Source organism: Rattus norvegicus, chromosome 7 (assembly GCF_036323735.1).
Source record: "Rattus norvegicus strain BN/NHsdMcwi chromosome 7, GRCr8, whole genome shotgun sequence".
Classification (NCBI taxonomy): domain Eukaryota; kingdom Metazoa; phylum Chordata; class Mammalia; order Rodentia; family Muridae; genus Rattus; species Rattus norvegicus.
In genome coordinates this window covers 115979730-116007069 of record NC_086025.1, presented here as the reverse complement: position 1 = coordinate 116007069, position 27340 = coordinate 115979730, and the positions used below count along the sequence as shown (strand labels likewise).

Below are 27340 nucleotides of genomic sequence, written 5' to 3'. Positions count from 1 at the left end.
TTCCTCCTTTCCCTGGGCTGGAGACCTAGGCTCCACGGCTTCAGGTCACGCTCATAGAAATGGATTAAAAGAAGCCAGCAGGCCTAGAGGGAGAAGCAGGCACAGACTGCCCACAGCTCCACCAGAGCACAGGCAGGGCCAAAGCGCCTCACCAGGGAAGGTGCAAGGAGAGCACCGGTCCTCGCTTCTCCTCCCACTTTTTCTTTTCTTTTTTGGTTTTCAAGTCAGGGTTTTTCTGCATAGCCCTGGCTGTCCTGAACTCGCTCTATTCACCAGGCTCTGGCCTCAAACTCAGAGATCCTCAGTCCTCCACCTAGCAAGTGCTGGGATTAAAGATGTGCGCCACCCACCTGCCCACCGGGCTTGCTCCTATATCTTGCATGCGGTTTCCCTTAGGAAACTGAGGGAATGTAGAGAATGAGGGCCCCTGACAGCTAGATTCCAGGGCCACGATAACTACATGCCACTTCCTGTCCTGTAGCAGGACCCTGAGCAGTTTCCCTTCGCCGAGTCAGACCCCTAAATGGAGCTGCTGAAATGAGGCAGATCACCAAGACTCTTGGCTGGAAAGCTGGAACCCCGCTTAGAAGAACTGGCTGTAATTTGATTTTTCACAGCTTCTGTGCCCTGCTCTCCTGGCAACTCCCCTGGGGACAGGCTGTCAGGTTCTTGCAGACCAAGCTTTTATGGAATCTCCCTCCAATCCACTCCGCTTCAGGGGTTTGAGCGGGCCCATGGCTAGAGAACCCGTCTACATACTTCATTCAGGTTCTGGCAGGGACAGAATCAAAGCCGCCTCCCACCTACCCACCAGCCCAGCCAGCCCTCCTGCTTGGATTAGCTTTAAAAAAAAATTAATTTGCAGTGATTTACTCCCTTCTGTTCTGTGGGGATCGGCAGCATTTTAAACGTGTGTTTAAATCACATTCCCTGCTCCCAGCTAAACTTCGACCGCCTCCTCCTGTCCAGCACTGCCTTCAAAATCAGAAGTTCAGGCCAAGTTCTGTTAATGAGGAGCTGTGTGACCTTGGGTAAATGACTTAACCTCTCTCTGCTGCTCCACTGGTTCTTGTAGACACAGAGGTTAATGGTAATCCTTCCCACCCCCACCCCTTCACAGGGCTGTTGTGAGGATTAAATTAGATAGCATTCAGGAAGAGCTACTTCAGTGGCAAACCTGTGGTTTCTCTTCCGCATTGGCCGTCCCCTTAATTAGCTGGGTGGCCTTGGGGCAGGTCACTCAACCTCTGTTTCCTCATCTGCAAAACCTAGAGGCCGCTATTGATGAGCATGGAACTCCCACCTCTGCCCCTGAGCTCTGACTGACTTCCTTCTTCTACCTTCTGCCAGCTACTGTCCCCTCGGCCACCCCTTGGGCTTGTCATTTGAGGGCTCTGGTTTAATTAGAGTTGCGTCCCTCCACACACACAGCTGCCTGTCCTCAGCCTCTGTGTGGAAGTCCCTGGGCTGTGGCCCTGAGGGGCCTGCAGTTCCTGGCTCATTTTCAGAGGCAATTAGCTGTGATGTCATGGGCCTGGGAGGTGGCCTCAGAGGGGCACGTGGCCAGGCCACCAGGAGGCCATGGCCTGCCCTGTCTGAGGCCTGAGGGGTCCCCACTGCAATGGTGCAGAAGCAGTTTCCTTGGCCAAGCCAATTCCATTCCCATATTTTATGAGTCCTGGAAGCCCTAGTTGGAGTGTAAATTACTTCTACCCCGTGCTTTTGTTGGCAACTGTCGGCGCCTTGAAAGCAAGGGGCTTTGTCAGGAAGAACAAAGCTATTCCTGTGTTTTTCTGATTTGGGGGAGGTGTGCTCCTAGGGGAGGCTCCTCTCTTCTCAGTGTCAGCCTGAGTCCTTGTTCACATCCTCGCTGGTTTTGTTTTGGGTTTTAAGTCCTATGGCTTAAGAGTCACATATGGGGTGTGTGTGTGTGTGTGTGTGTGTGTGTGTGTGTGTGTGTGTGTGTGTGTGTTGGCTGCTGAGGGATTTCCCCCCCTCCTTTTGGCTTACACTGCATACTCTCTGGAAGCTAATTCCAAGGACTGAACTTTTCAAATCACAGCTTCAACAGCTTTTAAAATCCTGGACCTGGTTACCCCCTACCATCCATGTGTAAAGATTTTGAAGGAGAAAAAAAACAAAATCCCGCCCTGAGAGCGGGGGCAAAGGGAGGATGCTGGAGGCACGGCTCCTGGCAGGGAGAACTCACTAAAGATCTGAGGTCAAAGCCAAAACGCTGAGGGTCTCCTGGGAGGGCGCACGGGCTGCTCTTTGCCAGACATCTGGATATTGAGAAAACATCTGGGTGGCTGGGCTTTTCAGGTTCTGTCTGACATTTAATATTACAAACATTGAGCTTGCCTCTCTCCTCTCCCCCTCCCAGCCACCCCCCCCAGGCTCCTCCAAACACATCGTGCCCCCCATCCCCCACTCCCACTCCCCCTCTTGATGAATAAGAAACATCCACTCTTTCCAATTCCCCAGCGTTTTCTCCCTACCGGAAATCTGATGGGCTTATGACATCATGGCTGGCTGCTGAGCGATGGAGTGGATGCCACAAAGAAATCCAACATGTCAGATGGATTCAGAAATCCCTTTCCCTCCCTGCGGCTGCAGGAACAGGCGTGGAGTCGGGAGAATCTGAGCTTTGTTTGAAAAATTATTAAGGAAAAAGGAAAGAAAAAAAAAAGCCAAAAAGTCTTACCCGACATTAAAGGCAATTTTCTTAGAAACAAGCAGAGCGCTTGGCTATCATCCTCTTTTAATAAAAATGCTGGGTTTTTATGAGACAAAGTGGCTGATAAATCGGACTCGCAGCCTCTTGTGAGTTTCTGTTCACTCTGTCCTGGTTCACCAATAAAGGGGGGACTAGGTGGACCTTCTCCTGCTTCGTTATTAAAATGAGAGTCCTTTTTTTTTTTTCTCTAGGGCAATAAAATTCACAAGGTAAATAGCTGGTTTGTGTTTTTCTAGGAATCCATTTTTATGGCGTGATCTTGGACCTGCCTCTGTCTACAAACACTGTAGTTCCCTCTGCCAGGTTTCCTGGCTGTGGAGCCCTGAGAAGGTCACTGGTCTGCTTTACTGTCCCTGCTGGGCTCGACGGGGAAAACAATGGGTCAGCGGGGCAAGGCAGGACCTGTGGCCAGGGCACTTCTTGGTGTGAAACACTTGTTTGAAATGAGAGTCAGGAACAGTGGTGGAGGAACCTGTGACCGGAGCCTGAGGACCACGTGGCAGGCAGGGGTGATCACGGTCCCCCCTCCCAAGGGAGGAAAAGACTGAAAGAGCTGCAGACTGAGGGCCTAGGAATGTAGTTAACCTCAAAGCAGGCTCAGATTAAGGAAATTTAAAGACTGTACTGGGCCTGGCAAGCTCCCAACTCAGGCTTTGACACCCATCCGAGACCTGGGTTGCTGTCTCAGATGAAGGCAAGCTTTGGGCTCCAAAGTGTTGCTTCCTCTTGGTTTCTTTCTCTGTAAATTGGATTGGCGGGGGTGGGGGTAGGGGTGGGGGTGGGGGTGGGGGTGTGGATGCATTGACCCTGCTCTGCCAGCTGGAAGAGCCCCAAGTACCTGATGCCTGGCAGGGGGATCAGCCACTCTCATGGGCAGAGACCAGGCTCAGCTACAGAGGCCAATGTGGGTTTTTAGAAGCAGGTCTACGTCTGTCTGGGCTGGTGTCCCGGCTCTGCCTCCTGCTAGCTACAAGATGCTGTGGGTCTGCACCTTGTTTCCTCATTTGCTAAATCCAAATAGAAACAGGACCCACCTAAGTCATGGGACTGCTGGGAGGATAAATGACTTCAGAGGCCAGGGAAGTAGCCAGAGCTCAGCATGTCTTACCAGTCCTGTGGCTGTCCTCTGAGCCCAGCAGTCAGGCACCGATAGGCCTGGACTGGGAAAGCCCTGTCAAACAGAGCGTGAGGAGATGAGAGATGGGAACCTCTCCTCTCTGTGCACATAACTTCCCTTGGTTCCCCATTGCTCAAAGGAGCTGAGCCTCCAGGTGCCTCCTGCCCAGTCAGGCTGCGTGTCCTGGGAGGTGCCTTCTGGAGTCTTTCCATCCAGACATTCTTTTCCCCCAAAGAAAGGGGTGCAGCTCCAGTTCCTCTTCTCCAGGGTCTTTCTGCTTCCTTCTCACTCCCTGGAGCACGTTCTTCACATTCTTCTGCCTGAGCCTGCAAAGGCTGACTCAGGAGCAGAGTAAAATCCTGCCCTTGGTTCTTTGACCTTGCGACTCCCCTGGGCTTCTCACCTCAGGACTTAGCACCAGGCGGTTCCTTTTCCCGGTACTCTCTTCCCTCTGCTCTTCACTCCCCGTACTTCCTGGAGCGCTCTGATCCTTCCCTCCCCCTCCCCATCCTTTTCAGCTCCATTGCTTTTTATAGCACTTATTAGCACTTGACCTCTCTATACAGTGGTATTTGCTTCTACAGTGCTGGAGCGAGCATCCAAGCAGGGCTCTGCCTATTTTCTCGACTGTTGCATGTATCCCGGGTACCTAACACAGGGCTCCATAAACATGACTTGACAAGAAAATACCGTGCTAGGCAGTGGTGTCACACACCTTTCATCCCGGCACTCGGCACTCGGAAGGCAGAGGCAGGCAGATCTCTGTGGGTTCAAGCCTAGCCTGGTCTACAGAGTGAGGTCCAGGATAGCTAGAGCTATAGAAAGATACCCTGCCTCAAAGACAAACAAATATTAGTGTGTGTGTGTGTGTGTGTGTGTGTGTGTGTGTGTGTACAAGTGGAGGTCAGAGGACAACTTTTGGGACTCAGCTCTCTCCCTCTTTATGGTGATTCCAGGGCATGAACCCAAGTCACCAGGCTTAACCAGCAAGCACCTCTACCTACCAAGTCATCTTGCTGACCCCATAAACAGGTCTTGAGTGACAGAGTAGAGACATGGTTGGATGTGGTACAAGGGTGTCAGATGTGCTAGTTTGCATGCTGGGTGCTCGATAAGACACCCATACACTCCCCACTCTCAGGGCCTCTCCCAAAGCTGGACTGGAAACCAGTGTCTAGGAAAGGCTCTAGCCAATGGGAGGACACTTTCTAAGAAGTGGGTATATGAGAGCCACCCCAGTGGGTGAAGAGGCGTGGCTGAGGACCCTGAGGGTAGGTGGACTGTGAAGGGCTGAGCATAGGTTGAGAAAGGGGGAGCCTTACAGACCAGTGGGATCCAGGCTAGTGGAGAAAGGGTGCTTTGGGCTGGGGTTATGGTGGAAATATTTCAAGGAAAGAAAGTGCATGGTGTCTTAGCTGCCTCTCATTTTCCCTCTCCAAGTCCTGTTTCCCCATCTGTGGACTCCTGACTAAGCGCTTTTCCTGCCTCACTGTCCTGCCTCCCAGAGGCTGAGATAAGCCTTGAGTGGTGAAGAGTAGAGAAGGCTCTGAGGAACAGGGTGGCTCGGAAGGACAGCCCTCACTGAGAGGACGGTAGTCTGGCTGTCGGTTGCCAGTGGGACCCAGACCTGAAGTGTGCTGGGCTCTGCCTTTGAAGGCCTCGGGCTGCTGAGCCCCACAGCTCTGACAGACAAGCTTTTCCTGGAGAAGTCAAGGCTCAGACCAGAGAGATGATTGACAGCTACATTTACCACACAGCTGTGAAATGACAGATGAAGGACTTGGCTCAGACACTTCTGGCCCCATTCCCTGCTGCCCTTAGCAAGGCCGGGTCTTAGCAGGGGTGTGGCAGGCAGCGCAGGCCTGTCATCTCTCCTAATACTCAGGAGGCCAAGGCTGGAGGATCAGAAGTTCAAGGGCAGTCTTGAATACTTAGATAGGCCTTGTGAATTTGTCTGGCCAGGTCTGGATAGCCAGGATACTACAGGTTAGACACTGCTCTGCTTCCCTTGGCAAGGTTACCCTCATCTAGGGTCATATTTTATATTTTCTGTGGGGAAGTGCACTGGGTCTCTGGAGAACCCTCAAGCCTTTCCCCACTGTGTGGCGCTTCTCTGAAGACTCAAGATGCTTCCACAATGTTCTGGTAACTCCCGTAAGGTCCCATAACTACTTTAGGAAGTGTGATGGGCTGTGCATGTTCTTATTTTACAGTTGGAAGAAACAGGCTTGTAGACGGCAGTTACCTGAGGGAGGCACACTGGCTGATTGGGCATGACCTTCTATGGCTGCCCTCGGAAGGCTGCCTTGGGAACAAGACGCTAACTCCATGCGTGGCAAATGTTAGCATTTGGACATATTGAGGATTTGGGAAGGGGTATCACAGGTCAACTTCAGCCCACATTTGAGTACAGGCTGCTCCCCAAAGTGGCGTTTGGCAGTCATGACTTCCCTGCCCTCACCAGAGTTCAAACAACCTCTGTTGTGGTTGGAGGGGAGACCGACAGAAGGGTCTCCACACTGAGCACTCCAGGTTTCTTTGGCTTTCCGAACCTCAGTTTCCATATCCGTGAGGTAGTTCTGTTCATACCTGGCTGCAGAAATATTAGGCATCAAGAAGATACCCAGCTCCTGTGACCCACAGACAGTGCTCAGTAAACACCCATCCTGGGCCTCTAAGCGTCCCCTATAAGCTGAGTAGGAGCAACCTCACAGCTTGGCCCCTGCAGAGCACCGGTGCAGGGGCGTTGCCTCTTTGACTTTAGAGGTGAGTGTCCAGACATCTGTCTCTGGAGTTTACCTGGCACCTGGGCTGGGCATGGCAGACATACTGAGTAGCCAGGAACCCCCAACATAAGCCTAGAGAAGCAGGGCTTAACAGCAGTGCTGGCCTCTGACCCCTCGGAGAAGCAGGGTTCACAGGGTACTTCAAAACCAGCGCCCTGCCTTTCACAGCTTCCTAGCTGGAAAGCGGCTTAAAGCTGGGGTGCTGAGAGTTGGGGGACGCTCATACCTGCAAACTGTCTGTTTGTCTAGGCATTTACATTTGTTGGATACCGACAGGGACTTTATGCTTGCTTAAATACAATATTTAATGCTTAAATTTTTTTTATTATTATTATTATTAACATATACATTTGTGTGTGTGTGTAGCATAATGTGTGCACATGGAGACAGGAGGACAAGTTTTAGGAGTCTGTTCCCTCCTGCCACCTTTACATGGATTCTGGAGTTCAAACTCAAGTCAGCAGGCTTGAGGGCAAGCCGTCTTTACTCACTGAGCCGTCTTGCTAGACCTTGAATAAAATTTTAAACATTTACTTCTTTATTTCTGTAGCGCTAGTGATGGAACCTAGGGCCTTATCCATTCATGGCAAGTGCTCTACCATCAAACCAAAAGAAAAGAGAATTTGAGATAGGGGTTTTTCATTGTCTAGGCTGGCCTCAAGTTTTTTATGTAGCCAAGGATGACCTTGAGCTCTGGACCCTTCTGCCTCTGACTTTGGAATGGTGGGATTACAGGTGTGCACCACCACTTCCAGTTTCTGTGGTGCTTGGGACAGAACCCTGGGCTTGGTGCATGCCAGGCAAGCACTCGACCCACTGAGCTACATTCCCTTCCTAGGCGAATAATTCTTGGGATACGAGACCTCGTTTCATGAGACAGAAAGCCAAGTTTGGGAAGAAAGGGGAGCTTGGCTGGAGGAATGTCAGAGCCAGGCTTTCAGTCCAGGACTGTGTACTTCAAAGCCAATGAGCGGTCTCAATCTCCTGGCCTGGGCAGTGGACAGAACCCAGGCTTCGGGGGTTTAGGGTATGATTCTGGAATTCCAATCCTGATTCTGTTCTTTGCCCACTCTGTTTCTAATACTTACCACACTTTCTTTGTTTCTTTTTTTAACAAGCAAGCAAACAAGCCATGTGTCATACGGATATCATGTGAGTTGAGGTCAGAGGGCAATTTTTGCAGTGAGGCTCTCTCCTTCAACCTCACTGAGCTTGCTGAAGCCAGGGTTCTCCTGCTCTGCACCCGCACCCTGGGCGACTTGTCTGTCTCCATGTGGGAATACAGAGATTACAGACACACATCGCTCCATTTAGCTTCTGATGTGGGCTCCAAGGATCGAATCTAGATCGGCAAACTTAAGCAGCTCTTACCTGGGATCGTGTCTCTGGCTCTTACTCTGGCTGACTCAGTCTACCTGCCCAGTCTCTTGGGCCCTGTTCCTTCTGTGAGGCAAGACAGTGCAGTAAACAAGGCCTCTGACTGGGAATCCATCAGGTCTGACACCAGTGAGCCTGGGAGAATATGGGAGCTACACACTGGGAGAAGTGACAGAAACAAGTGGGGACAGGTACATGGACCTTTCCGAGCTTCATGAGTTAGAAGGCCAAAGGCAGGACCTAGACAGAAGGGAGGAGGCCCGACCTGAGCTGCTCTTTCCTCATTTTGGGGTTTTACCCAGGCTGTCCTGAGACATTTGACCTCTTCCAATATTATGGACTCTTCTAAGGATTTACTCACTGGTGTCCCCTGGTGGGGGGTGGGTGGGGTCCTGGCTGAGGCACAGATCCCAAAATCCCATGTGCAGCCTGGATCTGAGCAGTCTGTCACCAGCCTGCTGTCTTGCCCGACAGTGGCATCGCTGGTTTTGACTGAAGCTCTAACTGGGCCCCTTGTCTGCTGGGTGACCCTGAGCACCTCTCTGTTTCTTCGTCTGCTGATGGACAACAGCGGCAGCTCAACGTACAGGACTCTCTGGGGGACTAAATGAAGTTGGGCTTCTAAAGCAGCAAACCACAATGCCGCAGAGAACCAGTCAGCCAGGACACGCGCTGTCACGCACGTCATTATTGTGATGTGTGAGTCCCGGGGGCTGAGCAGGGTGGGAGGCAGGAACTTGGGGCCCGGTGGTGCCTCTGGAATGAATGTTCAGCCCTTCTAATAAAATCAATAATAATCTAAGTTGATCATAGCTAACTCTGACCACCCTGGAACATGGGCATTACTAGACCGGCTTTGCAGAGACTACCAGTGAGACTGTATGAGAAGTGGCTGCCTAGAGAGGACTTGTACTTTGGGAGGGGGGCCATCCTGATCCTGGCTTGCTGTGGTCCAGACACAAGTCATTGCAACCCTCTGCCATTTCACATTTCCAGACCTGGGAATGCTGGGGTGCTAGGGTGCTAGGGGGCCAGGATGTGGATGCGATTTGTCAATGATTTTGTGAGTCTTGTCCCGGTAATGTACACAGGTATGAGTGTGAGCACACAGATGAACATGTGAGCTCCTGACCTCCACAGCTGCCATGTTCCTCTGGGTCTGCAGAGGAGTAACTGACTGTCTGACCCTTACCACTGTGAACCTGTACAAGTCCTTGCTCTGTCCAGATGGGGGTCCTCATTCTCATTCATTTCTTGGCCTCATCCATGTGGCTATCAGCACCCAGTAGTGGGATGGACCCGAGAACCCCCCAACTCCTCGACCTGGCACAGTGACCTGGCAGAGGGAGAACCAGCATTGTCATTAGGTACAGCCCATAGTGGTATCTGGGGATAGGGACAGCCCATGGCTTCTAGTTTATGGCAGCTCACACCTAGCTAGCTGTTCCTCATTCAACCAGTACCTTACTCTCTCTCCCACCCATTCCTGGAAGCTCAGGGTGCATTCTGAGAAGCCTGTGGCCAGGGTACACCAACGCCACCTTGAGAGGGTGCTGCTGGGATGGCTCTGGACTGGATCATCTGTTGTGGAACTCAGCTCAGCACTAGAGAGCCTCTTGTGCTGTTGTCAGTTGCTAAGAGAGGACAGGTGGCCCTTGGGTTGGGACAGTTCATCAGGGGATGGGACCAGGAAGGACCAAAGACCCAGGTGGTCATGAGGGAGGTTGAGTTAACTTGGGGCCTAGGGTAACCCAGCCCTGTCCAGATCCAAGGCTGAACCCCTTGAGGGGGTTCAGTTACTCAATCATTTATTCATTCATTCCTTCATTCTCCACAGAGCTCTGTCCACCTGACTCCCCGAGGCTGGGACTAAAGTCGTGCACTGCCACCATACCTGGCCCCGTTCTACACGCATCACAGAAACAACCTCATCAGTGTCCTGCAGGCCCCAGCTCATCCTGACACGTAGGAGTGAACAGAGGATAGCAAAACCCCCTCCTCCCCTCCCCTCCTCATGGATAGTCTAAGGGAGGTGGGAGAGAGAGAGAGAGAGAGAGAGAGAGAGAGAGAGAGAGAGAGAGAGGAAAAACACACCAAAAACAAGGGGGAGAAAAACCCAACATAATAAGAAAGGAACATATGTTGTTATCAAGAGTGTTAAGCACCAGAGAGAAAAAAATAAAGCAGAGAAGGAGATGGTGGCTATTTTGTTTCTCAATTATAAATAGGTGTCCAAGGAGGGTCTAATTGAGAAAGTGCCATCTGAGCAAAGACAGAGGGAGGGGCACCTCTGGGAGAAGAGCCATTCCAGGCAGAGATGAAAGCCAAGACCCAAGGCCCAGACTGGGATCTGGCCGACCACAGTCAAGAAGGCAGGGAGGCTCTAGCTTGTTGGGGGAAGGGCAGAAGCCATGTGGTAGCAGATGAGCTCCAGGAGGAAGTAGGGCCAGATGTTGAGGCCCCTGGATGGGCCATTTGCAAGGGTCCCACTGGCTGCCGAGGAAGACAGGATTTGGGGAGGGGCAAGGCAGAAGCAGGGGGCTGAGGCGCTAACAGGCTCCTGACTGACTGCCGAGTGGCAGAAAGCACTGAGGGTGTTGGTGTTGCCAAGATGTCTGGTTGAACCCTAAGGGAGGCTGGAGACCTAAGGATAGACTTCAACAGGGACCCACAAGGCAAAGGGGACCTGCAAGGTGTAGGGGTGGCTGTGACTGTAACCATTCACGCTAACAGACGAACTCTAACATGACAGCCAATGGGAGAAGACAGCTGGGGTCTCTGGTTTTGTATCCCAGAAGTTCCTGGGTCCGGTCCTTGGAGAGAGAGAGCCTCAGTCTGCTCTGGATGGAGGCTGCATTTAGCACTGCTCGTGGGCTTATATCGATATTCTCCTCCCTCCCTCCCTCTTCTCTGAGCACCTGCATTTGCCCACCCTCTGTCCCTCCTCCCCCAGTGTTGTCCCTTCTTCCTTTCCCACTACTGACTATCCTCCTCTCTCCTCTCACCCATCTCTCTTCGCTTCAGCACCCAGCTTCCCATGAACTCCATGCTCTAGGTCCTTGCTCTCCTGCCCAGTCAGGTATCTGGGCCCAGGGTCACTTTTCTACAAGGTAGACAGAGTTATGGATACTAATGGATTCTCTTAATTCTGTGAAGATAATCACAAGTTTGTGACCACATGTGCCTCGATAGGTAAGCATGCTTTTATGTCATTTAAAATCATGTCCTAGAGCTGGGGCCGTAGCTCAGCTGGTAGAATGCTTGCCTTGCACGAGCTGAGGCCTGAACTCAATCTCCAGTGTCATTTAAAACAAGCCCGGTGGCATGCACCTGTAATCCTGACACTTAGGAAGTAGAGACAGGAGGATCAGGAGTTCAAGGTCATCCTGAGCTGCAAAGCAAAGTGGAGGCCAGTCTGGGCTGTGTGAGGCCCTGCCTCGAAAACATTGTAATTAATTAAATAGTACTTATGCCCTCCCTTAATCTAGCCCTTGGGAGGCAGGGTCGGGTGAATCTCTGTGAGTTCAAAGCCAGTCTAGTCTATATAGCAAGTTTCAGGCTAACCAGAACTATAAAGTAAGATGTTGTATCAAAGGAGGAGAGAGACAGAGCCAGAGAGACAGAGACAGTGAGAGACAGATAAACAGAGACAGAGAGGGGGCTGGGGATTTAGCTCAGTGGTAGAGCGCTTACCTAGGAAGCGCAAGGCCCTGGGTTCGGTCCCCAGCTCCGAAAAAAAAGAACCAAAAAAAAAAAAAAAAAGAGAGAGAGAGACAGAGAGAGAGGGGGAGAGAGAGAGAGAGAGAGAGAGAGAGAGAGAGAGAGAGAGAGAGTGTCCAACAGCCTCTCCTGACCTGTCCCATATGGTCAAAAGCCACAGGGGTCCTTCTGGGGACTCCCTCTTTAACTTCACAACACACTAACATGGGACAGGACATAGAATCACTTCCTCTGGGTTCCAGACTCTGTGCTGCTGAGGCTCAGGACAGCCACTCTACAAGGGCAGAAAGGGTCTGTACTCTGTGTGTAAAGGTGTGGCATGGGTGTGGAGTGGGTCGTGTGTGAGTGATGGGCAGGCTGCAAAACCAGCTAGCGCATCCACAGAGGAAGGGATTGTGTGCCCAATTACAGGGTCTGGCCTTTGTTGTGAGGGCCACGGAGCGCCATGCAAAGTTTCTAAGCTTCAGAGAGACCCACTTTGTGGGTTCTTGGGGGTGGGGTGCAGGTAGCAAAAATGATAAAAGGCAAGTGTATGAAGTGTGGGTTGGAAAGTCAGTGAGGGAGCCTTGGCTTTGGACAGGTGAGAGATGAGTTTCAACTTCCCGTGAAAGGAATGGGGCTAGTGGGCTGGAGAGATGGCTCAGTGGTTAAGAGCACTGACTATTCTTCCAGAGGTCCTGAGTTCAAATCCCAGCAACCACATGTTGGCTCACGACCATCTATAATGAGATCAGATGCTCTCTTCTGGTGTGTCTGAAGACAGCTATGGTGTATTTATATATAATGAATTAATTGATTAAGAGGGAAGTGTCCTGGGGGCTGCTGAGGTCTGGACTGCTTATGGAGTACCCGTCAGCTACCTCAGTTGGGTTCTCACCCAGATGGGCTCCTTCTTAAGTTTTCTAGGCTTAGGAAATGTCCCCCTTCCCATCCTGGGCTCATTCTCCCTCACACCGGTGTCATTCATTCTAGCACTCTGGTTCCTTCCTGGAGTCTCTTGACCCGCCTCTCCACTGTGTCTGGGGGTCTCCTCTGCTTCCTCACAGCAAGCGCACTCACTGATGGGGCAGAGGTTCCCAGAGGTAGCCTTCAGCTCTCACCCGCAGCCTTGCCTTGAGCTGTGATTGAGGAAGGCATACTGTGCACACATGATGTGCTCATGGAAAGGAAGAATCAGCCAGGGACGAGGACAGACACGGCCTCTCTGGGGACCAGGAGCAGTCAGGTCTGAGGCAGGGGCAGATCAGGCCCATTGGAGAAATCAGGTCAAGTCTTCCAGGTCAAAGTTTCTGGTCTCTGGTAGCTGCTGTTTCATTGCTATGGGATGGTGGCTTGAAGGGGCAGTGCCTGGGCCTGACTGGGTCACAGAACTGGATCATGGGGACCTAAGGGAGTAAAACTGAAGTGCAAGGACCCCATTAAAAAAAAACTTCGGGGCTGGGGATTTAGCTCAGTGGTAGAGCGCTTACCTAGGAAGCGCAAGGCCCTGGGTTCGATCCCCAGCTCCGAAAAAAAAAGAACCAAAAAAAAAAAAAAAAAAAAAAAACTTCATTGAAATATAATTTCCATACTGTAACATTTTTTCTTTTTCTATAACTAGTAACTTTGTATATATTTAATCATACTGTTACTGTGATGTTCCTTTCTTTGACAGTTACATACACAGATACAATTAGCTCAGGCTGGTCTTGAATTCAAAATGCTTGCCTCAGTCTTCCAAGTGCTGGGACTACAGATGTGGGTGCCAACACTTCTGGCTCCATGTCGCTAAAGTGTGTGCGTGATATGCTGGCTTTTAATATATTTCCAGACGTGTGTAAGCACTGATTTTGTTTATTTCCAGAATGTTTTAATCATTCTCCCAAGAAACCCTGAACCTATTAACAATCATCCCCATTCCTCTCTTTCCTACCTCCTGGCCTGGTCACCACTAATTTACTTTCTACCCTTGATCTTAGCCAAAAGGCTTAGAAGCAATGGCTAATCTATTTTCTTTCTCTATGATTTTGACAGTCTTGAATGCTTAAAATAAAAAACTTAAAAAATTAAAATAAAATGAAATAAAGATAGAAACGGATGATCTGTGTCCTTGTGCATAGCATGCTTTCAAGGCTCATCCAGGTGACAGCAGGCACTGGTACTCTGCCTTTTCACAGCTGAGTAATAGTCCAAGGAACACACTTACCACGGTTCATCTGGGAGTGAACACCTGAGCTGTCTCCACCTTTTCAGTGCCGTGAATGATGCTGCACAAAATATAAGGTGGAAACTTGTCCTCTCCCGGCCTCCATCCTTCCTCTCTTCTCTCCCGTTCTTTCCAACTGTGTGTGTGTGAACACATGTGGAGGTCAGAGGTTGGCATCAAGTATCTTCCTCAATAGTGCTCCACCTTTAAAAAAAAAAGAAAAATATTGAGTACAGATTTCTGTGTGCAGATACATGCATGCCAGGGCACACATGTAAAGCTTGGAGGAGAACCTTGGTTGTTGGTTCATCTTTTATCTTATCAAGATAGCAGGCTCTCTTGTTGTTGGCCACTGTGTAGGCTAGGCTACCTGGCCTTGTTAGCTTCCGGGAGTGCTCCCGTCTCCACTTCTCATCTCATCGTTGGAGGACAAGGATGTCAGGTGCATGCTGTTGTGTCTGGCTGCACTGGGGTTTTAAATTCAGGTCAGCATGCTTAAGGGGACAGAGTTTTACCTAACACTCTGGGATCTCACTATGTAGCCTGACTGGCTTCAACAATTGATCCCTTGTCCCGAGTGCTGGGATTACAAATGTGTGCCACCACGCCTGGCTGTACTTTTGCTTCTTTGGGTGTATATGACTAGTTAGGTGTTGTAGTATACTATTCTTGGTGGCTGCACCATTTTTCACTCCCAGCATCAGAGCACAAAGATTCTGGTTTTCCCGCATGCCCACCAGCACTTATTATTTCCCATCTTCCTTGATAACGTGATAACAGCCAGCATCCCAGTGGGTGTGGAATGATGTTTCCCTGTATTTTGATCAATCACTAATGATGTATTCGTATATCTTCTTTTTTAAAAATCAGACAAGGTTGGCCTCCAACTTGGTATGTAGCTAAGGATGACCTTGAATGTTTAAAAATTTTACATTCATTATTTTTGTGTTTGTGTTCCTGTCCATGTCTATGTGTGTGTGTGTGTCTGTGTCTGTGTATGGTGTGTGAGTATGTATGTGTTTTGTGTGTAAGTGTGTGTATGTGTGTGAGTGTGCATATGTGTTTGTGAGTGTGTGTATGTGTGTGTCTGTGAGTGTGCGTATGTGTTTGTGAGTGTGTGAGTGTGAGTATGTGTGAGTGTGTGTATGTGTGATTGTGTGTATGTGAGTGTGTGTATATGTAAGTGTGAGTGTGTGTGAGTATGTGTGTGTCTGTGTATGGTGTGTGAGTATGTGTGTGTCTTGTGTGTGAGTGTGTGTGTATATGTGTGTGAGTGTGTGTATGTGTTTGTGAGTGTGTGTGAGTGTGTGTGTATGGTGTGTGAGTATGTGTGTGTCTTGTGTGTGAGTGTGTATGTATATGTGTGTGAGTGTGTGTATGTGTTTGTGAGTGTGTGTGACTGTGTGTATATGGTGTGTGAGTATGTGTGTGTCTTGTGTGTGAGTGTGTGTATATGTGTGAGTGTGCATATGTGTGAGTGTGCATATGTGTTTGTGAGTGTGTGTGAGTGTGTATATGTAAGTGTGAGTGTGTGAGTATGTGTGTGTATGTGTGTGAGCATGTATGTGAGTGCGTGTGTGAGTGTGAGTGTGTGTATGTGTGTGAGTGTGTGTATGTGTTTGTGAGTGTGTGTGAGTGTGTGTATGTGTGTGTCTTGTGTGTGAGTGTGTGTATGTGTGTGTCTTGTGTGTGAGTGTGTGTATGTGTGTGAGTGTGCATATGTGTGTGTCTTGTGTGTGAGTGTGTGTATGTGTGTGAGTGTGCATATGTGTGTGTGAGTGTACATATGTGTTTGTGAGTGTGTGAGAGTGTGTATATGTAAGTGTGAGTGTGTGTGAGTATGTGTGTGTCTTGTGTGTGAGTGTGCGTATGTGTGTGAGTGTGCATATGTGTGTGAGTGTGCATATGTGTTTGTGAGTGTGTGTGAGAGTGTGTATATGTAAGTGTGAGTGTGTGTGAGTATGTGTGTATGTGTGTGAGCATGTATGTGAGTGCGTGTATGTGTGAGTGTGAGTGTGTGCATGTGTGTGTGAGAGTGTGTAAATGTGTGAGTGTGTGTATGTGTGCGTATGTGTGTGAGCATGTATGTGAGTGCGTGTATGTGTGAGTGTGAATGTGTGCATGTGTGTGCATGTGTGTGTGAGTGTGTGTGAGTGTGTGTATGTGTTTGTGAGTGTGTGTGAGTGTGTGTATGTGTGTGTGAGTATGTGTGTGAGTATGTGTGTATGTATGTGTGTGGTGCTGCAATGCCTGTAAAGATCAGAGGACAACTTGAGCTTGCTGAGCTTGCAGAAAATTGGTTCTCATCTTCTGTCATGTTGGTTCAAGGGCTTGAACCCACGTTCTCAAGATTGTTAGCAAGTACCTTACCCAAAGAGCCACCTCTGCGTGACCTTGAACTTTCCATCCTCCTGCCTCCACCTCCTGAGTGCCCAGATTCCAAGAGTGTGCCGCACTACTGAGGAGCTCACCCAGAGCTTTGTCCGTCTTAGGCTGCACTCTACCTTCCAAGTTACATCGCCAGCACTGATTTGCATGTCTTCTTTGGAGAAAGATCTATGCCGACTTCTGGCTGGTTATAAAAGTGGGCTGACACCCTTTTCCAAGTGCTGTAGGGATTTGTGTATTTGTGTATTTCTGAATGCAGGTCCTTACTAGGGGAAAGGAGCTGGGGTGTCAGGCCCAGCGGCCAGGTCATCGGAACTGGTACTGGAGCCTGTAGGGTGTGGACTCAGAGGTCTTTTCTGGGAATATGGACAACTGCCCCACCCCCATGAGCCTCTCTAGTTTCCCTGCTTCTACCTCAGATATCTCCTGGCTAAGACTTCCAGGGCTACAGTGTCCTGATCCCCCAGGCCTGTGAAGGCTGGGGACAGGAGAAACCGCCTCCTTTCAGGAGGCCTCAGAGCCGATGCCACCTGCTCTCTGCCTGCCGTGACACCACAGCCACCACTCTGTTAGGTCAGCTGCCTCCCCCACAGCCCAGAGGCCAAGGCCAAGGCCTCCCAGGAGGTGGTCACCAAGAAGAGAGGAGGCCCAGGAAGGAAGCCTGCCAAGGGCAGCCGAAGCTGGGTGGGTCAGGCCCTCCCTCTCTTTGCTTAGTTAAACTTTCCTGAACTTTCCACAGCTTGTAAGCTGAGCTTCTCTAACTTTGAGAACCCTGGGAGATGTAAAAAAAACAAAACCCTGACCACAGCCACTGGCTGATTCTTCCCAGGCATTTGGGAGATTTTTCCCCCCTTTGTGGTTACTCAGGGCTAGAAGCCCAGCTGTAAACACAGGACCTTACTGCCTCTGTCTGTGGGTTATCATCACTTGGGGCTGACTGTCCCAGGCGTCATGGCCGAGGTTCTGTGGCTCATCAGTAGGTATTCTTTCTGTGATCTCTGGGTCATTTCACTGCAGGATGACACAGTTGCTGTCCTCTGGGCACAAGGAACTGAGTGGAAAGGAGACTGGATTCAAGCAGGGGGACTCAGGTGCAGCTAGGGGTCCGAGGAGCCACCTCTGGAGTTTGGGGAGGGGTCTACCTATAGAGAGCTCTGAATTGTCCTTCGAGGAAGGCTAGGAGTTTAAAAGGGCAGCAGAAAGTCCCAGGCAGAGAGCAGCATGGAAGGGTACTCCTGTCCTTGGGGTGATCTGCTAAGAGGACCCTACAACCAGCCACAGAGTCACACTGAGGACAGCTATCTGGGGGGTGGGAAAAGTAGAGGGCGAGAGTAGAACCAGCTGAGGCCAAATAACCCTGGCTTCCCAACAGAACAATTTTTATGGCTCCGCTACATTTCCCAGTGATGCTCCCAAGAGCTAAGCCTCCAGGTCTCCTGTAGTGTTTCCTGGCCCCTCGGTCCACCGAGCCTCTGTCCTCCAGATCCTGAGGCTGCTGGCCCCTCTCCCAAGAGAACTTCTGGGTTGAGACAGCACATTCTGCTTTTGTAGGATTGGGCCTCGGGCTTGCTCCTCTCTCCCGCAGCGCCCCAGCTGGGCCTGCCACCCGCCACCTGCCACCCGCCCACGTGGATCCCCCTCTGCCCCTGCTGGCGCCGAGAAGGCTTTGGCAGACTCTGGGCCCTGAGGCCTCTCTGCTCAGTGATTACGCGGCAGCCGGTGGGCTCCGGAGCCAGAGCGAGAGATTTATTGTGGTTTTTAGGGGGCGTTTAGGAGCCGACGTGATAATGTCTGTGAACGCACTTTGTAAACTGTAGCGGGGGAGTGCCATGTGCACGCGAGGGGCGGGGAGCTCAGCCCCCACATGACATCCTGGGGCTTAGCTGAGAAGCCCCTCCAGTTTAGAGGGGTGGGTGGGCTGGAGAAATCCTCCTAGGCTCTAGAAGGGGGAATTCTAGGCTATGTCTGACGGAGCCTTAGGCTTGCGGGAGTCTCTCTGTGTCACCAGACAGCCATAGAATGAGCGGTGAGCCAGAAAACTGCCCAAGTTACCCCGCTGGCCCAAGAAGCCCTGTTGCACGGAGGAGTGACTGCCTGACTGCTGAGTGGCAAGGAAGACCCTAGGTCCCCTCCTCAGTTCTACTGCTGCAGGGTGGGGGTTGGGAGTTGAGTTAACAGCGCAAATGGGCTGTCTCCTAGGAAGGGGAGCTGCACACAGGCAATGGAGCATCGCCATCCCACCCTGCACACTTAACATCACCACCTGAGGATTGTTTTAAGAGTTACTAGGTTTTACTTTATGTGCGTGTGTGCGTGTGTGTGTGTGTGTGTGTGTGTGTGTGTGTGTGTGTGTGTGTATGCACATGGCACGCTTGCCTGAAGTGTATGTGCACGAGGTGGGTGTAGGTGCCCCAGAGGCCACAAGAGGGTATCAGATGCCCTGGAATTGGAGTTCAACACAGTTGCGAGCTACCCAGTCCGAGGAAGTGAATCTTGATCATGTGTAAGAGCAGCATGTGCTCTTAACCGCTAAGCCATCTCTCCAGGCCCTAGCTGGAGAGTCTTATTCCATTACAAGTATCATGAGCACCTACTATGTGCTTGGCACTGTTCTGCACACTGTAGGGTACCATTAGTATAGCAGGAATAAAGACACACTGAAGTTAGGCATAGTGGCCTACCTCTGTAATTCCAGAACTTGGGAGGCAGAGGCAGGGGGAGGAAGAGTTCAAAGTCATCTTTGTCAACAGAGCAAGTTCAAGGCCAACCTGGGAGACATAAGACCCTGTGTCAAATGAACCCCAAATAACAAAAAGAGAGGAAGACCTGAACCCTTATACTCCTGGATTTGGGGGGAAGGAGGGTGGAAGTGGATGATACACAGTTCAATAATGAATGCTATAAATAAAAGATTGTTACTATAGAGAGAGTAAAATGGGCTGGAGAGATGGCTCAGTGGTTTAAGAATACTTGTTGCTCTTCCAGAGGACCTGAGTTCAAGTTCCAGCAACCACATGGCAGCTCACAACAGTCTGTAATTCCAGTTCCAGAGAACCTGGCAGAGAACTCACATAGACATGCAGGCAGAAGACCAATGCACACAAAAATAAATAAATCTTTAAAAAGGAGTTGGATCCAGGAGCCAGGAAAACTGGAAAATTGAGGACAATGAGTCCAGGGAGGTCAAGAGAGCCCCCTATGGAGTTTCTGCTTTCCTCTTTCCAGGTGGTACCCCTTCCATGGTCTCCAGAACAATTCTGAGTCATCAGAGGACTAGCTGATCTCCCAATTAGAGCTAATACCTACTACTAACGTCGGCAGCCTAGACACCCTTGGGGGGCTCCCAGATATACACGCAGGAGCTGTCCACGTGGTTCAAGGCTGGACAAGAGAGACCTGTCTGCAACCGCTCTGGTATTCAAGTTCCCATCTTTCTTTCAATATAGACCAAGCCTTAGCCATAACACCTACAATGTCCAAAAGGGACATCCCCCTGCTTCAGAGCAGATACAGTAAAGTCCAGGAGGTGAGCCTGATCTATACTGAAGGAGAGATGGGCACTTGAATACTAGAGCAGCTGACAGTCAGCCACTGTGCATGCGGCCATGCTCCCGAAACCTGCTCAGAAATCTCAACCTGCCCATGTGGAATTTGAACAGTTACTACATTCTAATTTCCACACAAAGCCTCGTGGTCTCATGGGGACAGTAGGAAAGTCTCATTGAAGTTGGGACTGAGTAACAGCAGGCAAAGGAATGCTAGTGGGTGTTACTACTGCTTGGTGCTATTCTAAACACAGGCCCTGAGTTACCTGAATTTAATCTCTACACCACCTGCTATGGTGGGGAGTGTCGCTGATAACCTCATTTACAGACAGGACCACTGAGGCCCAGTAAGGGCCAGTGACTTACCCAATGCTACACTGGTTGTGGACTGGGAACGCTGGCTGGCCCATGCTTCTAACTGCTCCCTTTGCCAAGTCTTGAGCTTTACCCAGTTGTGCTGAGGGCTTTACATGCATTGTCCCATGACAGGCTCATTATGATCACTTAAGTAAATTGGGCTTATGATTGGCATCTACGCATTTCAAGAGGGAAAGCAACGGAGACCCTGAACCAGTCAGTCACAACTGGGAGGTTGGGAGATCCGTGTTTAGATCCAGGGTGGCCCATCTCTGAGCCTGAGCATTTGGCCTCCTGCTCTCCTCCTCCCTGGCAGCCTGCTGTCTTGCTTGATGCTTCTAAAAACCACAGGGGCTTTTTCTCTCCCTGAGAGGCTGTTCCCCAGGCAGCACTCACAGTCATGCTCAAGAAGAGGTTTTGTGAGCTGTGCCCGACTGCTGGCTGATGAGCCAGGCTTGCTTCTTGGTCCCCTCATGGAGGAAGGTCCCCACAGAGCTCCTGTGTCCAGGGATTGGTTGGGAGGTTGGGGCAGCACCTTGAGCATTTGCCTGGGTTGCGTATGGCTCCACGGGGAAGACCTGTCTGGGTTCCAATCTGTCCTCCATCACAGACAGCCCCAACTCCCAGGGATGTAGTTCTAGATCCAGCCCTCAGGGAGGTCTTTACTTCCTTTGCTGGCTGAATACTCTGGTGTGTGTGTGTGTGCGTGCGTGCGTGCGTGCGTGCGTGCGTGTGTGTGTGTGTGTGTGTGTGTGTGCACTCTCGCAGGGGTGAGGGAGTGAGGATGCAGGGCAGCAGGGGGGATAAAGGCTCCTGGCATAGTGTTCTACCAGCCTTGTGATCTTGAGAGTACCCTGTCTCACCTGTTTTATTCCTGCAAAATGACACCCTTGTGGTAGTGGGTTTGTGACATATTTCTAGAAAACCTGTGTCTGGTTGACTGGAAAGGAGCAGGTTCTTGGTAGGCTCTTTGCAACTACTCCTCTCTGCTCAGAAGTGGCAGAATAAAGGAGCCAAAGACACCTGCCTAGGGGACTCTACAGACCGTGGCTGGTCTGGATCTATGCGCTCCTGCTGCTCAGGTTTTCTCCAGAGACATCAGCTAGTGCTGCGCTCAGATCCTGTGATCCCGAGGCCTGGAAGTGGCCTCCTACAGGCTGGGATGGCACAGCTGGGCCTTCCCAGATGGTCCTGGGCATTCTCCAGCTGCGGTGAACCTTCTGAGAGAGACTGAATGCCAGTTTGAGGGCAGCAGTAGAGACCCAGAAGCATTGGCAGTGGGATTAAGGTAGAGAAAAAAAATGAAGCATGGAAATCATTAGCTTTCTTGGTTGGTGAGAGCGGCCCCCGAATGAGCATTTGGGGCTTTAAAAATGAACATCAGCTGCAGGGACCGGTGCCCTGGGCCCGCCACGGCCCAGGCAGCCTCCTGGAATTTCAATCCCGGCCATTCTTAGGTTGCGGCTCAGCCAACACTTACCGAGTGCCTACTGTGGGCTAGGCCTAGAGCCAGGATGGAGGTACAATCCAGCCAGCGAGCAGCAGCCCTGTGGTGACAGGCAGCCACAGAGACAGTGATGCCAGCCTGTGAGGAAGAAGGCAGGCAGGGCAGGCACCACCATCCCCTGGGGGTCCTGTGGGCACTGGGAGGGCCTGTCAGCAGTATGGAGTCTTTATAGAAGGCCTTAAACGGGATGGGCATCCTACAGGGAGGGTCTGCAAGGGTTCGGGGATTTGCAGGTTGACTGGAGTGTTTGGCTAAGGGACCGGCAGGTGGGCCTAGTGGGGACTGAGGACAGCTGCAGGCCAGTGTCTGCCCAGACCTCTGCCAAGAGACACTGCAGGATGGAGAGGCATCTGCCCCAGGCTTCTCTTTTCTTAACTGCGTAGATGTGTGGATTTTTTATGAGAAAAGCTTCCATTTTTAAATGATGGGAATTAATTCTAATTAAAAACAACAACAACAAAAAAATCTCCGAAAAACCAACAACCACCGCGTCAAACCAAGCATGGCTTCAGGCTGGATTTGGTGCGTGGGCCAAGAGTTTCTGCTCTTTGGTTGCGGTGGTGATGGGGGCACCGGGTGGAGCTGCCCGGTAGAAGGTGGGGCACTGCAGGGGGCGGGTCCCCCCTCCAGCGGCGCCGACGCGCGGGGGGCTGGGCGCGGGTGGGCGGGGGTGGAGCGCCCCCCCCCAGCCCTGCGCGCCGCGGCCGCCCGCCGCCTCCATCCGGGCCTCTCCCCACCTCCCGCCCGCCCGCCCCCGCCCGCGCCCCTCCCCCGCCGGCGCACGGCGCCCGCCGCCCCTCCTCCGCCCGCCCTCCGCCCGCTCTCCCCGGCTCCCTCCCGGTCTCTCTTAAGTGCCATCGAGGGGCGCCGGGAATTGCAGCCAGTAAATCGCGCCCCACCACTCAGCCGCGGGGCCACCGCAGCGGCGCCGCCCGCGCCCCGCCGGGAGCCCCGCGCCGCCCGCCCGGGCGCCTTTCCAGGGCCCGCGAGGCCCGCCCCCACCCGCGCGGCGCTGCGCAGGGCCTGCCCCCGGGCCGGCCGGGGCGCGCGGGGGCCCGCGCTGGAGGCGAGGACGCGGCGGCCGCGGGGCGCACGGCCCGGAGCGCGCGGCCCGCGCCCCCGCGCGCCCTGCCCGCGCCCGCGGCCCGCGCTCCGGAGCCCGGCCCCGTTGCCCGGGCTCTCCTGCGGGACCGATGCCGGCCCTCCGGCCGCCAGGGTAAGCGGGCAACGGGGCGCGGCGGGGAGGCGGGAGGGGGGCGCCCGGCGCCCGCCCAGCGCCAGCGTCTGGCACGTGGGGGCGTCCCGAGTTCCCTCTGGAGGCTGGACAGGTGGCGACGACGCGGGGGTGTGATGCTCCGAGGCCCGCACTTAGTTAGCTGCGTGCCTACTGTGCGCGCGATGGGCTGGAGTGAGAGCGGTTCGTCCCCATTGTACGGATGAGAAAACGGAGGCCAAAGGGGCAGATAGCTGGCCCTTGATCCCCAGTAAAGAGCTGGACGAGCCAGGATTTGACCCCACGGTTGCTTGACACCAAAGCTACAGCAGCCCCCTCCAGGCACACACAGGCAATATAGAGTGAGCGTATGAATATTTCATTGTCAAAAAGAAGGGGAAAAATATCATCCATTGTCCCACCACCATAATGCAGCCACTGTAAGCGTCTGGGCCCTTTATTTAGGCCTTGTTCTTTCTCTTCTACATGACAGTTTGCTTTGGGGTCAGTGGGACCCTGGTTCCTTCTAACTGTGCCTAACCTGAGGTCTCCAGCCTAGGGAATAGGGGACGCCCCCAGGGTGGCAGGGGGATTAGATGCAGAAAGGGGAGGAGGTGGGGGGGCGAGGACTTAGGGGGAAGGGCATCCTCTGGGCAGGTCACATAATACCTAGTCAGTGCAGGACTAGTGGCAGCCTCAGAGACTGGGGAGGTGGGGCAGCCAGATCTTGTGCTTCCAGCAGGACAGCCCTGAGCAGCACTGAACTGGGAGGTACCTCTGGGCCCTCCACACCTGCCCTTACCAGAGCCTCATATTCCCATACTGAATCCTCCTCTCTGGTTTCCCTGCTCCTGGGAAGTGACCTATTCCAAAAGCAGAAGTCTCATGCTGTGCACAGTTGGACCTGGAGACACTCTGTAGGTCCTGGTCTGTCCCAAGCCCAGGTCTGGCATTTGGGGCCTGCTGGAAGATTCCCTGGCCCAATTCCTTACCTATTCCAGGCCTGTAACCTTTCCCCACCCAGTACCCAAACTGGAGACCTCAGGACCCTAGCCTGCCAGACACCCGGGTAACTGCTTCTCCATTCAGTCCTCTGTGACGTTCTGTTCTGCCCCAAGACATCTGTCCTTTCCCCTATAATCCAGATATCCCTGCCTTTCCTCCCTTACACGACTATCTGCCTGGGATACCATTCCCAGGCTGTCTTCTAAATGGCAACTCTGAGCAGGCGGACTGAACTCAGCTGTCCACAAATCTAAACTAGGCCAAACTCTGGAGAGTGCCCTGAGGCTGGGCTTCTCAGCTTCTTCTGCATACTACCAACATAAAGCCCCGTGGGCCAGTTGTCCTCTGCTCTTGGGTCCCCCCCCCCCCCCCGCCCAAGAGCAGAGCACCCCTTAAGCCTCAGCACCCAACTGTGTCTCGCCCTGCCCCACCCCAACGCCATTCCTTTTCCATCAGGTAGTGGAGTATGCGCCCCCTCCCAAAGGCACTCCTAACTCTTGGCAACTCCTTCCTTTAGGGCACTTAGAGTGGTAGTGCCCTTCCAAGCCCATCTCCTCCAGCAGCCTGGGAGCTCCAGGAGACTAGGTTGATGGGTCTCCAGGGTCTCTCAGGGCCAGACTTCGCGCCTGCTTCGTGGTTTCTGAGGATTGCATTTGAGCAAGAGCAGAGAGAACCCCACACTTCTAGATGATCACTGAAGTGCAGAAAGCCTGTCTCTTTTAGGGGGCAGGGCCCCTGCTGAGGAGGGCACCCAACTGAGGACCAGGAATCGATTTGGCTGCCAATCACCCTCAGCCCTGCAGGTCAGGTGCCCTCCTGGTTCTCTGCCACCTGTATTTGCTGAGGGTGGTAATGGTGGATACTTAGACTGAAGTCCTATTCCAGGGACCACCAGCTCCCTCTGCCTATCAAAGCCCCCCCCCCCCATGTCCTCCTCAGGAGCAGGGAGAGTTATGTCAGGCCCTCTGGCTGGGAGCCAGGGCTCCCCATGGAACTATAAATTGACCTGTCGGGAGAGGGAAGAGATTAATGTCGGCCATCTTCATTAGCGCGTCCCCCGGGGTGACGGCGTCTGCCCTGAGCTGGCTGATTGGAGAGGGAGAGAGGTGGTGGTGGCTAGGACCCCCCCCCAACCAAAAGGCGAGGGGCAGAGGCCAGGGCCTGCTAGAGAGCCCCGGCCTCCTCCCACTGCCGGAGGGGCCGTCCCTGTGGCCTCTGCCTCTGGCAGCAGGCACACGCTTTGATGGAGGACCTGAGTGCTAATTGGGGGCAGAGATGCGCGGCCCGCAGCTCAGTGGGGCTCCCAGGCTGACACCGCCAGCTCAGCGGCATCGAAGGGCATTCATTAGAGGCTTTTCCCCTGACCAGAAAGGAGCCCGCTGCGGGCTGTGGGGCGCTCCCCTCCTTTCCTCTCCCCTCCACTTTCCTCTCCCCTCCCCCTTCTTTATTGCGTTGACGATGGGGAGGGAGGCGGCTTCGGCGTGTGGAAGAGGTGATGAGGGATTGGAGGAGCCATCTGAGTTTGAGGTCTTGTATGTTCTGGAGACTCTGGCCTTGGTCTGGGCCTTACACGGCTTGAGGGTCCTTGAGGTCACTTGAGGGTCCTTGTCTGATTGTCCCCTGGGGAGGCGGTGGGGGATGGGGATCAGATGACAGAGTCCTGTGCGGAGGCGTGCCTGAGGGCCAGGCTGTGTGGGTTTGAGTCCTGTGAGGTCCAGGGCCGGGTAAGCCTCAGTTTCCTTCGCTTTCCTTTTTTTTTTTTTTTTTTTTTGGTTCTTTTTTTTTTTTTTTTTTTTTCCGGAGCTGGGGATCGAACCCAGGGCCTTGCCCTTCCTAGGTAAGCGCTCTACCACTGAGCTAAATCCCCAGCCCCTTAAGCCTCAGTTTCCTTGTTTGACAATTGCTGAGGACCAGGGATAGTTTCTAGCCATAAGAGGTCTTTCAGTGATCAGGAGCTGAGTCTGATCCCTGAGCAGAAGACCCTGGGGCATGGCAGCAGCAGCAGGTGGGAGCATTGGATTGTCCATTATATTCTCCCTCTCCCTCTCTCTGTCCCTCTCCCTCTCTCTGTCCCTGTCCCTCTCCCTGTCCCTGTCCCTCTCCCTTTCCCTCTCCCTCTCTTCCTCTCCCTCTCCCTTTCCCTCTCCCTCTCTTCCTCTCCCTCTCCCTCTCCCTGTCCCTGTCCCTCTCTCTCTCCCTCTCCTCCCTCTCCCTCTCTCCCTCTCTCTTTCCCTCTCTCCCTCTCCTCCCTCCCTCTCCTTCTCTCCCCCCTCCCTCTGCTCTCTCCCCCTCCCTCCCCCTCTGCTTTCTGTCTATCTCTTTCTCTTATGTGTGTGAGTGTGCATCAGTCTCTCTCTCTCTCTCTCTTTCTGCGTGTGTGTGTGTGTGTGTGTGTGTGTGTGTGTGTGTATGCATGTCTGTCTCTCTCTGGTGTCGCCCCCCCCCCCCGTCACTTGTCCAGAAGAAGCTTCTGTCCCAGGGTCTTATCCCCACAGTGGTAGCCTTACCCTTTGACACTCCTCTGGAGAAACAGACCCAGGAACAAATAATCAGGCTCATGAACAGCTGGTACCCTGCAGAGAGCCTCCCTAGGCAGAAGGCTGCCTGGAAGGTTCTAAAGGCACTATTGAGGCAGAGATGGCCCTGCTTTCTCACACAGACCTTGTTTAGACCAGATTTTGATACGGGGAAATCACCTAGTCACTGAGTTCCTGGCCTGCCTGGCCTTTAGACCTGACTGCCTATCCAACGGATGGGCAGCCCTCTGAGTTCACATTTCCTTGAGTTCTTGAAGAACACACCTCCTGCCCAGTGTCTCTTAGCTGAGATCACTGGCCTCAGGTCTGTACCTCCTTGGTTTGTAAGGTGAACACCAGAGGAAACCCTTCCTGTCGGATGGGCGGGCTCCCACCAGTGAGGGGCCCACAGAGACACAGTCTCCTATCACAGGCTACCTTGGTACTACATAGTAGATGGTGGGTTTGAACCCCTTTCTGATCCTCCCGCCTTCATAGGATGACAAGTGAGCACCTCCATGTTCAGTTTCTGAGGGTCACTTTCCAAGGTGTGTAGTTTTGTCCCTCCAAGCCTCTGTGTCCCTGTTTCCTGGTCCTGCAGTCAAGGAGTCACACTAACTCAGGGCAGAGCAGAGCGGAAAAGGCACTGGTTTTTGTGGTCATTGCTGGCTTCAGGCTGCTTCCCCAATGGCTCTTGTGTACTTGGCTATTGACAGCACTCTGGAGAAGTGGGGGGGGGGGGTGGCTTGTCTGAACCTTTACATCTTTCTAGCTGCCAGCTGGGGGATACTTAGCACCCTCTGCACCCTGTGGAATGTTGGAACAAACGTCCACAGTTTGAGGATCTGAAACACCTGTTCTTGGATCATGGCCCTGTAGCCATCCTG

At 52.6% G+C, this 27340-nt stretch overlaps 1 protein-coding gene across 2 annotated transcripts in view; it reads left to right on the top strand.

The window, feature by feature from the left end:
- Positions 1-27340, top strand: part of Tcf20 (transcription factor 20) — a 176268-nt gene that overhangs the window by 2721 nt on the left and 146207 nt on the right. The window contains exon 1 of one of the 2 annotated variants that reach the window (XM_039079693.2): positions 22612-22935. The exons of the other annotated variant lie outside the window; for it this stretch is intronic. The gene's annotated coding sequence lies outside the window, so the exon portion shown is untranslated. Of the gene's footprint in view, positions 1-22611; positions 22936-27340 lie in introns of those variants that run through there. 2 annotated transcript variants of the gene reach the window in all.